This window comes from Hemicordylus capensis, chromosome 3 (genome assembly GCF_027244095.1).
Source record: "Hemicordylus capensis ecotype Gifberg chromosome 3, rHemCap1.1.pri, whole genome shotgun sequence".
Lineage (NCBI taxonomy): Eukaryota > Metazoa > Chordata > Lepidosauria > Squamata > Cordylidae > Hemicordylus > Hemicordylus capensis.
Genome location: NC_069659.1, coordinates 345,487,965 through 345,499,470, shown reverse-complemented (window position 1 = coordinate 345,499,470; position 11,506 = coordinate 345,487,965). Strand labels below are relative to the sequence as shown.

The 11,506-nt window shown below is 46.6% G+C and overlaps 1 long non-coding RNA gene across 1 annotated transcript; it reads left to right on the top strand.

The window, feature by feature from the left end:
* The first annotated feature begins 235 nt into the window (after nt 1-235).
* On the top strand, nt 236-9,122 carry LOC128352032 (uncharacterized). The gene is made up of 3 exons (XR_008320180.1): nt 236-337; nt 4,607-4,801; nt 8,732-9,122. It is a non-coding gene; the product is annotated as an uncharacterized LOC128352032 (long non-coding RNA).
* Nucleotides 9,123-11,506: the final 2,384 nt, after the last annotated feature.

Below are 11,506 nucleotides of genomic sequence, written 5' to 3'. Positions count from 1 at the left end.
CGAACAAAAATGGCTGGCAAGGGTTCCACTGCTGAAACCAGCAGCTGCAAGTCGCCCCCCCGAAGGTCCTCCAAGGGCTGAGACGCATTCCCAGCATGCTTTGTGTTGCTGGCGCACTGGGAAAGCTTCCTCCCATTGGCTGTGAAGGAGCAGGAGGCAGATGCAGCCCTGCCGAGGCTGTTCCATCTTCAGGATCATAGAGTGTGCTTTACAGGCTAGCACATCCATTGATGGCAATCACCCTGTGCACAGCTCTCTATGATTTCTTGCAGGGGAGGACAGACTGGGACAGGCTGGGTAAAAGAGGCATGAGAGTTCTCACAATTAAAGGATCAGGGTAGGAAGGCTCTCCTCTCCTCAACTCTGTGTTGGAAGCTGGGTACAAAAGCTGGGTGGCCCTGTTTGAACTAACCTGGACTGGCGGGAAATGCATCAGTTCTGACGATCATGCAAATCTGGGTTGCCCATCTCCTTCCTACTTTTATTTTCACAGTTGTGTGAACCGGCCTACTTTCTCTACCTTACAAGGTTGTTGGTTGTTGTGGGGATACAATGCAGGGGACCATTTGTTTGTTTGTTTGTTTTGTTCTGTTTATTTTTCACATGTATATCCCGCTCTCCCTCCAAAGAGCCCAGAGTGGTATACATGGTTATGTTTATCCCCACAACAACCCTGTGAGGCAGGTTGGGCTGAGAGAGAAGTGACTGGCCCAGAGTCACCCAGGGAGTTTCATGACTGAACAGGGATTTGAACTCGGGCCTTCCCAGTCCTAGTCCAGCCCTCTAACCACTACACCACGCTGGCTCTTGAATGCTTACCTGAGCTGCCTGGAGGAAGTGTGAGATATTAATTAAATCAATAAATGCAGCAGTTTGGACTCCCCCTTCCCCCTCTGTGAACAGCAGACCCTGAGGCACTTCACACAAGCCGTGTGAGGCGCTGAGAGGAGGTTTGCAGGGAGACCGGGTTTGACCCACTCTCCCCGCAGATGATCACTCACCCGTTGACGAGCGGGTGCATCACCCGCTCAGATGAGCGGTGGCTTGACTCTGGCACTCCCATGCCCAGCTGTGGCTTGCCCAGCAGCTCCGGGGGTCAGGCACAGGGAGGCAGCACCACGTGGTGCCCCACCCCCTGGAGCCCCCGTAATGCACTTCACAAGTGCGTTATTTCTGGGATCCCCCTCCCTTCCCCCCACGAATGTGTCCACCACACATGACCAGAAAAACGACGTTAATGGAGCACTTGCTCCATTAACTTCGTTTAAGAAGGTGACTAAATAGCTGGGCTTGCCGCCATGGAGCGACCCGGCTCACTCTCGGGCCCGCTGGTTCTCACGAGCAAGCGAAACTGGGCTGGGTTTAGCTCGCTCATGAGACGAGTCTCTCTGTTTCACCTGGCCCCATTTAAACCTATTTCTGAATCCCGCCACTGTTTCAATAGAAAAAAGAAAGGCTTGGGTCCTTTGGAGTGGCTGCTTGAGAAACACGCGGCCAAAGCCCCCTGTGGCAAAGGCATCTGCTTGCGTGGTGCTTTGGCACCTGGCCACTGGCTATTGTTAAAGACAATTCAATGGGCCTATCTCAGAGGTATATATGTCAAAGACTCAAATTGCTTTACTTTAAAAAGGTGACTGTTTGATCTGTGTTGATAGTATCATTATGAGGTATAAAAAGGTAACCACAACAAATACTCTTCAAATACACTGCTCTTTCTTTCGTTCTTCTTGCCAATTTAATCTGGATTATATCCTTTCCCTTTCTGAAGTGGTACCCCTTCTTTCAACACTTCGTGTCAGATGTATATGAAACTGCCTTATAGTGAGTCAGAACACCACCAAGGTCAAAACTGTCTTCATCGTCAAGGTCAATGTTGTCTACACTAGGGATGTTCACGGGACTGGTTCCGTGCACTCCAGGGAGGGTGAGGGGGCAACTTTTAGAGGTAAGGAAGGCACGGCCTACCTGACAGCCCCCACCCCACCGATCTTCCGCTTCTGGTTCTCTCTCCAAAAGCAGGTATGCAGGACTGCAGCATTCCTTCCTGCGCCCTGTTCTGCATCGCCATGAAAATGGTTGATGCACATGTGCACATGCATGCCATGTGCATGCATGTTGGCCATTTGCGTGGTGACGCAGAATGGGGCGCAGGGAGAAATGCTGCAGACCTGCACACCTGCTTTTGGAGAGAGCACCAGTGGGGGAAGAGTGGGGTGGGTGGGATCTGGCAGGTAGGCAGTGCCTTCCCTGCCTCTTAAAGTTACCTCCCCCCATGTTTGAACCAGTTTGGACGCCGGTAGATGGAACCAGTTCGGCACTCCAGAAGAGTGCCGGACCAATTCCATGCACATCTCTAGTCTACACCAGGGGTTCCCAAGCTTGGATTGCCAGATGTTATTGGACTACAACTCCCATTATCCTCTTTGGCCATTGTGTCTGGGGATGATGGGAATTGTAGTTCAATAAGAACTGACAAATCAAGCTTGGGAACCCTAGGTCTGTGTTGACTGGCAGTGACTCTTCAGGGCTTCAGAGAGGCATCTTTCCCATCTCTACCTGGAGATGCCAGGGATAGAACCTGGGACCTGTGCATGCAGATGTTCTACCACTTAGCTACACCCCCTCAATCCTTCAAAGACCTTTTTTTTTTGGCCTCCCTCAACTCAGCCATCTTAATCTTGCCTTATTTGCTCCTCCATTGCCACTTGATTGACTTGATGAAATTTAGGACACAGCTTCTGTGTCATTAATAACTGTACCTATCCATTTTTAGCCATAAAAATGGAAATTTCAGTGGGTGCAGTTGTCATCAAACAATGTTCCAGGGTAAGGATGTGCATGAAACGGATTTTGTGTTTTCTTTCTTGATAGATATTACTTAATCTGGATGTAAGCCAGTGACTGTAATAGCTAAATTCTCTTATCAGAGGCAGAGTTTCACTAAAACTACGGACTGGGTTGGATGGGAGATGGTCTGAATGGACCTCTCCAGGGCCGCACCTTCTCTGTCTGACGTCAGATGCAAGGGGCGTGGCTAATTCCAGGGATGGTGCCCATCAGCCAGTGCAGAGCTTCCCCAGTCAGTGGTTCATGGAATCATTTTCCAATGGTCTGGAAAAGGAGCACCCGATTCCACTAACTGCTGACAGGGGAAGCTCTGCGGTATCCTGGGGGAGCCATCCTCAGTATTGTCCACGCCCCTGAATCTGATGTCAGATGCAGGGGGTGTAGCCTGGGGGCATATGCACTGAGTGCACAATTAGAAATCCTAGTGCGTGGGGGAGTTGCTGGAGGACTTCATCCTCAGGCTGCAAGCAAGCTCCCTATGCCCCTGCCTGCACCCCACTGCACTCATAGTCTCACCCAGTCCTGTTCCTGGCCAGGAAGGAATCTATAATGGCCTGACTCCTGGGAGGTTAGAGGAGTTTCCTACCTACCTGGCTGCACTGGCTGCTGTTGTTCTGGGGTAGAGGAGGGAGTGTATGAATGAGGCTTCTTTAAACAACAACTGAGGCCTTTTTAAATGATAGGACCATAATATACAATGGCCATATTCTCATGCCGTGCTCCCCTCACTCTCCCATCAAAATTCAGACGTTCAGGAGAGCAGTCTCTCTGCAGTCAGCATGACTCTAGGGAGGAGCAGGGAGCTGGCTCATTGGACCTGCACAGCCAATCTAGGAGCAGAGCGAGGCTGGCGGCGGCCTGTGTGTGGCTGCCACCGCGGCCCCCTGGCCCCACCCCCGCGTCTGATGTCAGACACGGGGACGTGGTTTCCCTTCCAAATGGGGCTCTGTGGCCTTATAGGCAGGGAGAGCCGTTCCGGCCACACTGCCAATGCCGCGCGGGCCGATCTCTCTCCTAAACGGGGCCACCCACCCCCTTTTGGGAAGGAGATCGATAGGCCCCGCTGGGTTGGCAGCGAGACCAGGATCTGCTCTCCCTGCCTTTAAGACAGGGGAAGTCACTCCGGCCGTGCTGCCAACACAGCGCGGGCCGATTTCAGCTCCAAACGGGGCCAAGCGGCCCCATTTGAGACCGAAATGATGCCCCCACATCTGACATCAGATGCTGGGGGCGTGTCTGGGGCCGCGCTTGTGGCCCCTGATTGGTGGCAGCCTGGGTTCTTTGAACCCGTTCATCCAATTATGGCTCTGCCCCTGAGCCAATCACACTAGAGTTGAGGGAGGAGCTTCCTCCCTCAACTCTGGTTCTGGGGCCAGCAGCTTGTGGTTCCATATTTGGATGTACTGCAGGCTGTATGGAACCTCGGGTTGCGGCAATGGGTTACTACATGTGTGTACTCTCTGCTCTAATATAGTCCCCTGGGCTGTAGCTCAGCGGAAGAGCATCTGAATACATGTGTGCAGAAGGTCTCAGGTTCGCTCCTTGGCATCTCCAGATAAGGCTGGGAGAGACTCCTGCCTGTGACTTTGGAGAGTGCTGCAAGTCATTGTAGACAATACAGAGCTGGATGGACCAATGGTCTGACCGGTATAAGGCAGCTTTCTATGTTTTTAAGTAGGTAAATCTGATTCCTGCCCCCCTCCTAATTGAAATGGATAGGTTTCTCTCTCTGGTCACAGTCTATTCCCTTCCCTTCCAGCTCAGCTTTCCATGGGACCTCTCATGCCCATTCAGCAGTTCAAGAAGTCATGGTGGAGAGATGTGGACCATGATAAGAAACATTATTGAGAGAGATGATCTGCCAGCTCGAGTAGTTGTTGGCCACTGCTTTCTACTGATTCCTGTCTGGTGGACACAGTCCCAGGGCGATCCTTCTGCAGGTGCAGCCATGCTAGTAAGCACAATCATACTGCCCAATGTGTGCTCACTCCAACCAAGTCCCACCAGCTTACTTGATGTGTAGCATTATGGAGGGAAAGGATGGCATGGTCCTCCTTCTGCCCCGTGGCTCTCATTGCCCCTTGTGACTATTTCCATTAAGAAAAACACACAGAGCCCATTCCTAGGCGAAGGGAGCCTAGCCCACTTTCTAGTGATCATCGGAACCACTGAGCTTGCGGGCCACGGCGGCTAGCCTACCTAATTCCCCCGCCCCTTAAACGAGGTCAATGGGGCGAGCGCTCCATTAACCTTGGTTTTTTAATCATGTAGACCCCCGACCGGGAGGCAACAACAAGCCTCCCAACCTCAGGGGTCCCCCCAGAATGCCCCGCACACTTGCACAGGGCATCCTGGGACTTCCAGGAGCCAGGCGGCCCCCAATCCCTGCAGCCCCCACTGGCTCCACGACAGAGCCGGTAGTCGTGTGGACAGCTGATCCGGCCACCGAGGGCTTCGCAACTGATCCCACTCTCCCTGCCGCACCCTCCAAGGCTCTACACACGACTCGCGTGTAGCGCCTCACTTATAGGCTGAAGTGGCACATGAAATGTTAGATCTAATTGGACCTTTAGAGCCTATATATAGGGCTAAAGGAAAAACCAACAAATCCCTGCCCAAAGCAGCTTACAGTCAGGAACACCCCCCACCCCCAACAAGATAAACCTGTGTCAATGCCAACTTTCAAGCCCTCATTCTGAGGGAATTTCCCACAGCTAAAACAGCCTCTGGGAAAGCGATCGGCATTACCTCTAATGGCAGCAATATCAGATGCAAGCTTATTTTCTAATAATGAGCTTAACAGGAGAAGACTGGTTTTCCTTAAGGTGTAGAAACGTCGGAGGCTTATCTGCTGCTTCCATCTTGACAGATGGAAAAAATTGTCTCGCAAATGAGAACACCCCTTTGCTTTCATTCCATATAAATATTTGATAAAGGGTCGGGAGGAGAGCCCACTTATTTCTAAAATGTATTTTCTGCCTGTAAAGTTGCTTAATCAAGATAAAATCCTGAAATCTGTGCTAAACTAGTCAGTGATGTCTTAATGCACAACCAAGAAGTCAACTATGAGGCGTGTAATAACATGGCATTGATACAGCAGGTTGAGGTTGCTAATGGCATTGCATGTCATATGACTCCCCGCACCCCAGCAGTGAATAATCCACTATTTTGAATTACAAGTATGGACCTGTAGCAAAATTTTGTATATCCATAGTGTGCATGTGTTACCTGAGCCTCTGCCTGAGCATGGTGAAAATTTTAGGCATCTTTCCCCCTCAGATTGTGACTGTTTTGAGGAAATATTTTTCCAGCTGTGAAATTTCCCACTCATTTTGTTCAAGCCCTTCTTCCCTCCAGCTTGTCACTGAGTTCCATTAGCTCTGCCCTCCTGGCTGTCTGTTAAGTGTCCTCTGAGATTGTGAACATTCTGCTCCATTGTGTTACATTAAGCAGTTTGGGATTTTTTTGTCCCCTTAGGATTTTTCTTCTTCAAATTTTTGTGAAATTGATGTATCTGCGAGTTACCCCAAATCTGCTGGTACCTCCCTATCACCCACAGGTACTCCAGTTATGCATTCATAAGTATCATAACATTCCCAGGTATTTTGGAAACAGATCTATTTAGATATTCCCCTTCAATAAACTATTAGTATATTTGATGTTTAGTAAGGCCAATTCTTAAAAAGCCACCTGGGAGTTGGCATAAGTGATTAAAACCCATCTCAGCAATAAGCCTCCTGCCTCCAGGCTAAAAGAGCACAGAGGCTTAAAAATATCCTGATTTTTATTTTGTGCAGGTTTAATGGCTGCTTCCCTCACAGACACAAAGAAATCTTATGTAGATTAACTAAAGGTTTATTCAGAAACAATTCCATTTTTCTCCTTTCCCTTCCTTTTCCTCTCTGACTCCAGCCCCCACACGCTTTACAGCAGGCTTCCCCAACCTGCGGCCCTCCAGATGATGCTGAACTACAACTCCCAGCATCCCTAGCCACAATTTATTGAGGAAGCCTGTTCTACAGGATCCCCACTGGAAAAACTTGTAAACAACAAAACATAAAAGATTACCCGATAGAATACGACACATCCCTCCCCTTTATAACAACCAGAACTGAATTAATTTAACATACACAAATTAATTTAAAACCCAAACCATATTCTGAAGCATCAGTGGTTACAACAATAATGTGCCTGCTGGTGTCAAAAGAACTGAGAGATGCATGCCAGTTAAATGCTACATTCTTTATTAAAAGAAGATGCAATGGAGCAACTTTGGAGGCAAATTGTCTAAAAAAATTTAGAGTCATACTCACAGAGCAAAGTGCATCTTTGTTGTGTGGCTCTGGTGCTTCCTGAAGAGCCTTGACCAGACGTCTGCTTTGGGATGTACAACACTCTCAGATATTGTGTGTCCCAAGTACGTCACTGAGTGTGTGTAAAACTGACATATCTCTGCAGAGATAGTAAGACCATTTTGTCGGAGTTTTCTTAAGGCTTCTGTACATTTAGCATCATGCTTCTCAATAGTGTTGTCATACACCAAAATGTCATCCTGAAAGTAAATGATGCTATCCATAGTCCCAAAAATTGCATACATCATTCGTTGAAATACCGAAGCTACAGAGGTTAATCCAAAGGGCAGCCTTTTGTATTGAAAAAGACTCTCCGGGGCAATGAAGGCTGAATATTGTCAAGAACATTTGAGCATAGGAATTTGATGATAGGCTGAATACGAATACGAATATGATGAATATTTATGTACTGCTTTTCAACAAAAAGTTCCCAAAGCGGTTTACATAGATATTAAATAAATAAATAAATAAAATGGCTCCCTGTCCCCAAAGGGCTCACAATCTAAAAAAGAAACATAATAGACACCCGCAACAGCCACTGGAGGGATGCTGTGCTGGGGATGGATGGGCCAATTGCTCTGCCGAGAATCATCACTTTTAAAAAGGTGCCTCTTTGCTCAGTTAGCAGAGGATGTGCAAAATTGCGAACAGTGAGGCCTCTTTCAGAGTAAGCATACTGATCGATAGATTCACCAGGCAGTTGGGATCTAGAATAGAATGTGTAATGTTCAGGAATCACATTCAAAGTAGGGTTGAAATGATCATCCAAGGCTTGAAAAACAGCTTCATATGAATTGGCACTCTCTTCCAAGTTGGCAGGAAAGGGCAAATGATTACCGTATTTTACGGACTATAAGAGGCTACAGAATATAAGACGCACCTTAATTTTAATCCAGTTTTTCAGAGTTTTAACATATTAAACTGTTAAAACATATAAGACGCTCCTGAATTTTGGCGGATATTTTTCAAGGAAAAAAGTGAGTCTTATAGTCCATAAAATACGGTATATATTCTCTGGCCTTCAGGGCCCATGTAGTGCAGCAATATAGCTTTCTGCTTTGCTGGAGTAAAATGAGGGGGTCTGTATGGTGAAGAGGTAATTGCAGAAACAGGACTGCCATTGTTTGCAGGGAAGAGCATGTTCTCCTAGAGTGGAAAAAGTGGGCTGGTGGGATCTGAGTAATGCTGCATCCAGTAACAACAGAATTCAAAACTGATAAAGAAAAAGTGCCTTCAGGGCAGGGAGTGCTGGTCAGGAAACAATCAGCAGCCGCCATAGTAGAAAGCAGTTCAGGAATGGAGGCCCAGTAATGCAATGAAAGGAATATAGAGGGACCGTCACAAGCTTTGCACACTCACATGCTTAGCTGGTTCAAAATTTTATTGCCAAATGTTTTCTAGCTGCTTCCCTCCTAAATTCTAAGCAATCTTATGTGTGTTTCACTAAGGCTTTATTCCAGGAACAACTCAATTTTCTCCTTCTCCTTTCCCTCCCTTTTCCTTTATGACTCCATCCCCCACACTCCCTACAGGATCCCCACTGAAACAAATTTCTCAACAACAAAACATAGAAGATTACTATACAGAAAGAATACAACAGTGCGGAATGATGAACCTGATGTAGGTGTGCTCTCTTGGCCTTTAAATTGGGGAAGTCGTGTCAAATTTTCCACACACACCCTGCCGTTTGGCAGCTCTGCACTGCTTCTCAACCACAGATCTTTGCCAAAACTTGACTTTGCTCCCTTCAGATTAACTGTCTCCAATTAAATAAACTGGCATTTCTTCTAAGGAGTCTGATTGAAAGGATAATCTTGAACGACACCCATCTTAAAGAGTTGAGTCTTCTCCGAAAGCTGAGATTAGGCAATCAAGTCTACAGATGTTTGCAAGGGTTTTAGTCTGACACTAACCAACCTTTAACTCCACAGAGCTGCATAGCATGCTGTGCTATGGAATTGTAGATCTGGGTTTCTGATTTCATGAGGCATACCAAAATGTTGTGGGCAGATTAGCTGCTGTCATAGTCATAAAGGAGTTCCCACTGTTCATCACACTCCAGTATGACCAAGAATCAGCACAGGTCCCAGGCATGGTCTGAAGGCCTGATTCAGCTGCCCTTGCTGAAGCCAAGCAGGTCTTTTTCTGGTCAGTACCTGGATGGGAAACTACTTGGGAACCCTATATATATTGATACCCACCTTGAACCCCTTGATGGGAGAGAGGTAGGGTATAACTGATTTCTCAATTACTCCCAAAGAATTTTATGGGACAAAGTAATAGGCTGTAATATGGGTCATCATAGTTAAGGAAGATGTTATCTTCCTCAAGTCCCTAACATTACTTTGCAATCATCAGACGGATAGTTAGACCATACCCCAACTGCATCAATTCATTTCTCTCATGTAAGTGAATGGCTGGTGTTGAGACAGGGACTTGTCCTTCGCCAACCACTGGTGAACCTAGTTTTTTTAGGAATACTAGTTTTGCTGTTCCCCCAGTGCTCTTCTTGCCCACTGCATTGCCATTAACTCTGCTTGGCACAGTTCAGTGGAAAACAATATGAATTGATCCTATTTCTACCAACACAGCCTGCCTTCTTATCCGCATAACTCCACCCAGGACTCTGCTCCTTGGTCACACTAGCCTGTGACGGTAGAGTGTGATGGAGCACAGGAACTGACTCCATTGTTAATTCCATAAACTAGAAATCTTATACAACTGAAAAATCGAATATGATCCCCACCTCTTATATCCCATATGAAAGTAAAGCTGGATTATTTTTCTTATTGAAAGGTCTTCTATTTATAGTTTTAGAAACTCATTATTTTGAGCAGTAACGCATGGATCAAGTTTCCATAAGGAATGTTGTGCAAACATACCCCTAATTGGTCCACTGTTACCTTTTGTCCACCTTTCAGAAAGGATCTTGAAACAGCCAGAAACAGTCGGAATGCTTTTCTTTTCTAAATTGGATTAATTAACATTATCACAAAAACAGAGGAACAAAGCTACCAGCTATGTGGAGCATTAATCATATCATGAGTAATTAGTGCCAGAAAAAAGAAATACAAGGCACGACCGAGAAGCAAGAAAATAATTCTAATGTCTGGACATGGTGCGTATTCAGAAATGCTGTCAAATAAATACCCCTGCAGTCCACTGTTGCATATATTCAAACAGATCAAAGACAGGTATCTGGATCGCTGTTAAGATCCAAGGGCAGGAGGAAGTAAAAATGGGAAACACAACTGAACCTACCCAGCAGGATTCCGAACATGTTTAATTTGGCCCATCCATAGCTGTCAGTGAGTAATTGATTGTAAGACTATACCTTATGCTCTTAAAATGAATGTTGCCCATTGATTTAAGTCCAATTCACATGGGCAAGTCAGTGTGCTAACAGTGTGCAGTGAGTCTGGCATGTGGTAGAGAGGATGTGCTCTATCTAACTTTGAATTCACCTATATATGCTGGTCAACTATGCAGCTGTGGAAAGTGAATTGGGCAGCTTCACAAGTCACACTGAATTTGAAGTTTGGTAGAACTGCTGGAGCCCTGGGAACATGCACACTATCAACTTTCGTTCTCACGAAAGATATGCCAACATTAGGTGTGTCATCTGAATCTATCCTACTTACAGTCTGGAACCCGGCATCTGTGACTAAGATCTGAGGGACAGGTGTCAGGTTACGGATCATAAGTAAGGTGAAATATGCTGGCATTGGATGGTTTGGACCACACACCCAACATTGGCATATCCTTCCCGACACTGGAGATGTATGGAAATGTTGTTGTAATATGTCCAGCCAGTAGGTGGCACTAGCATTTGCTAGTAGTGATCCTAATTAGAGGCACGGTCCCTTCCTACTTCCTGCCTGTCCTTCTTGTTGCACTTGTCTCTTCCTGTAACTCAATAAAGAAGTCATGGCCTATAATGTCTGCTTTCCTCTGATCTCTCATGGCAGGAGACTGGGTGCACACATCTTTCTGGGGCTCAAGCAGTATAGCCGAACTTCAAGTGTGACATGTGAAACTGCTCTCTCTCTCTCTAGTCTTGTGGTAGTGAGCATGAATTGCTCCTTTCGCGAAAGGGTCTGTCTTGGTTTGCATTTAGATGGGTGAATCCATGTGAGCACTACAAGATATTCCCCTTAGAGGATGGGGACCATATCTTAGTGGGAGAGCATCTGCATGTTTGCACGCAGAAGGTCCCAGATTATTTATTTCTTCATTCATTCGATTTCTATACCGCCCTTCCAAAAATGGCTCAGGGCGGTTTACACAGAGAAATAATAAATAAATAA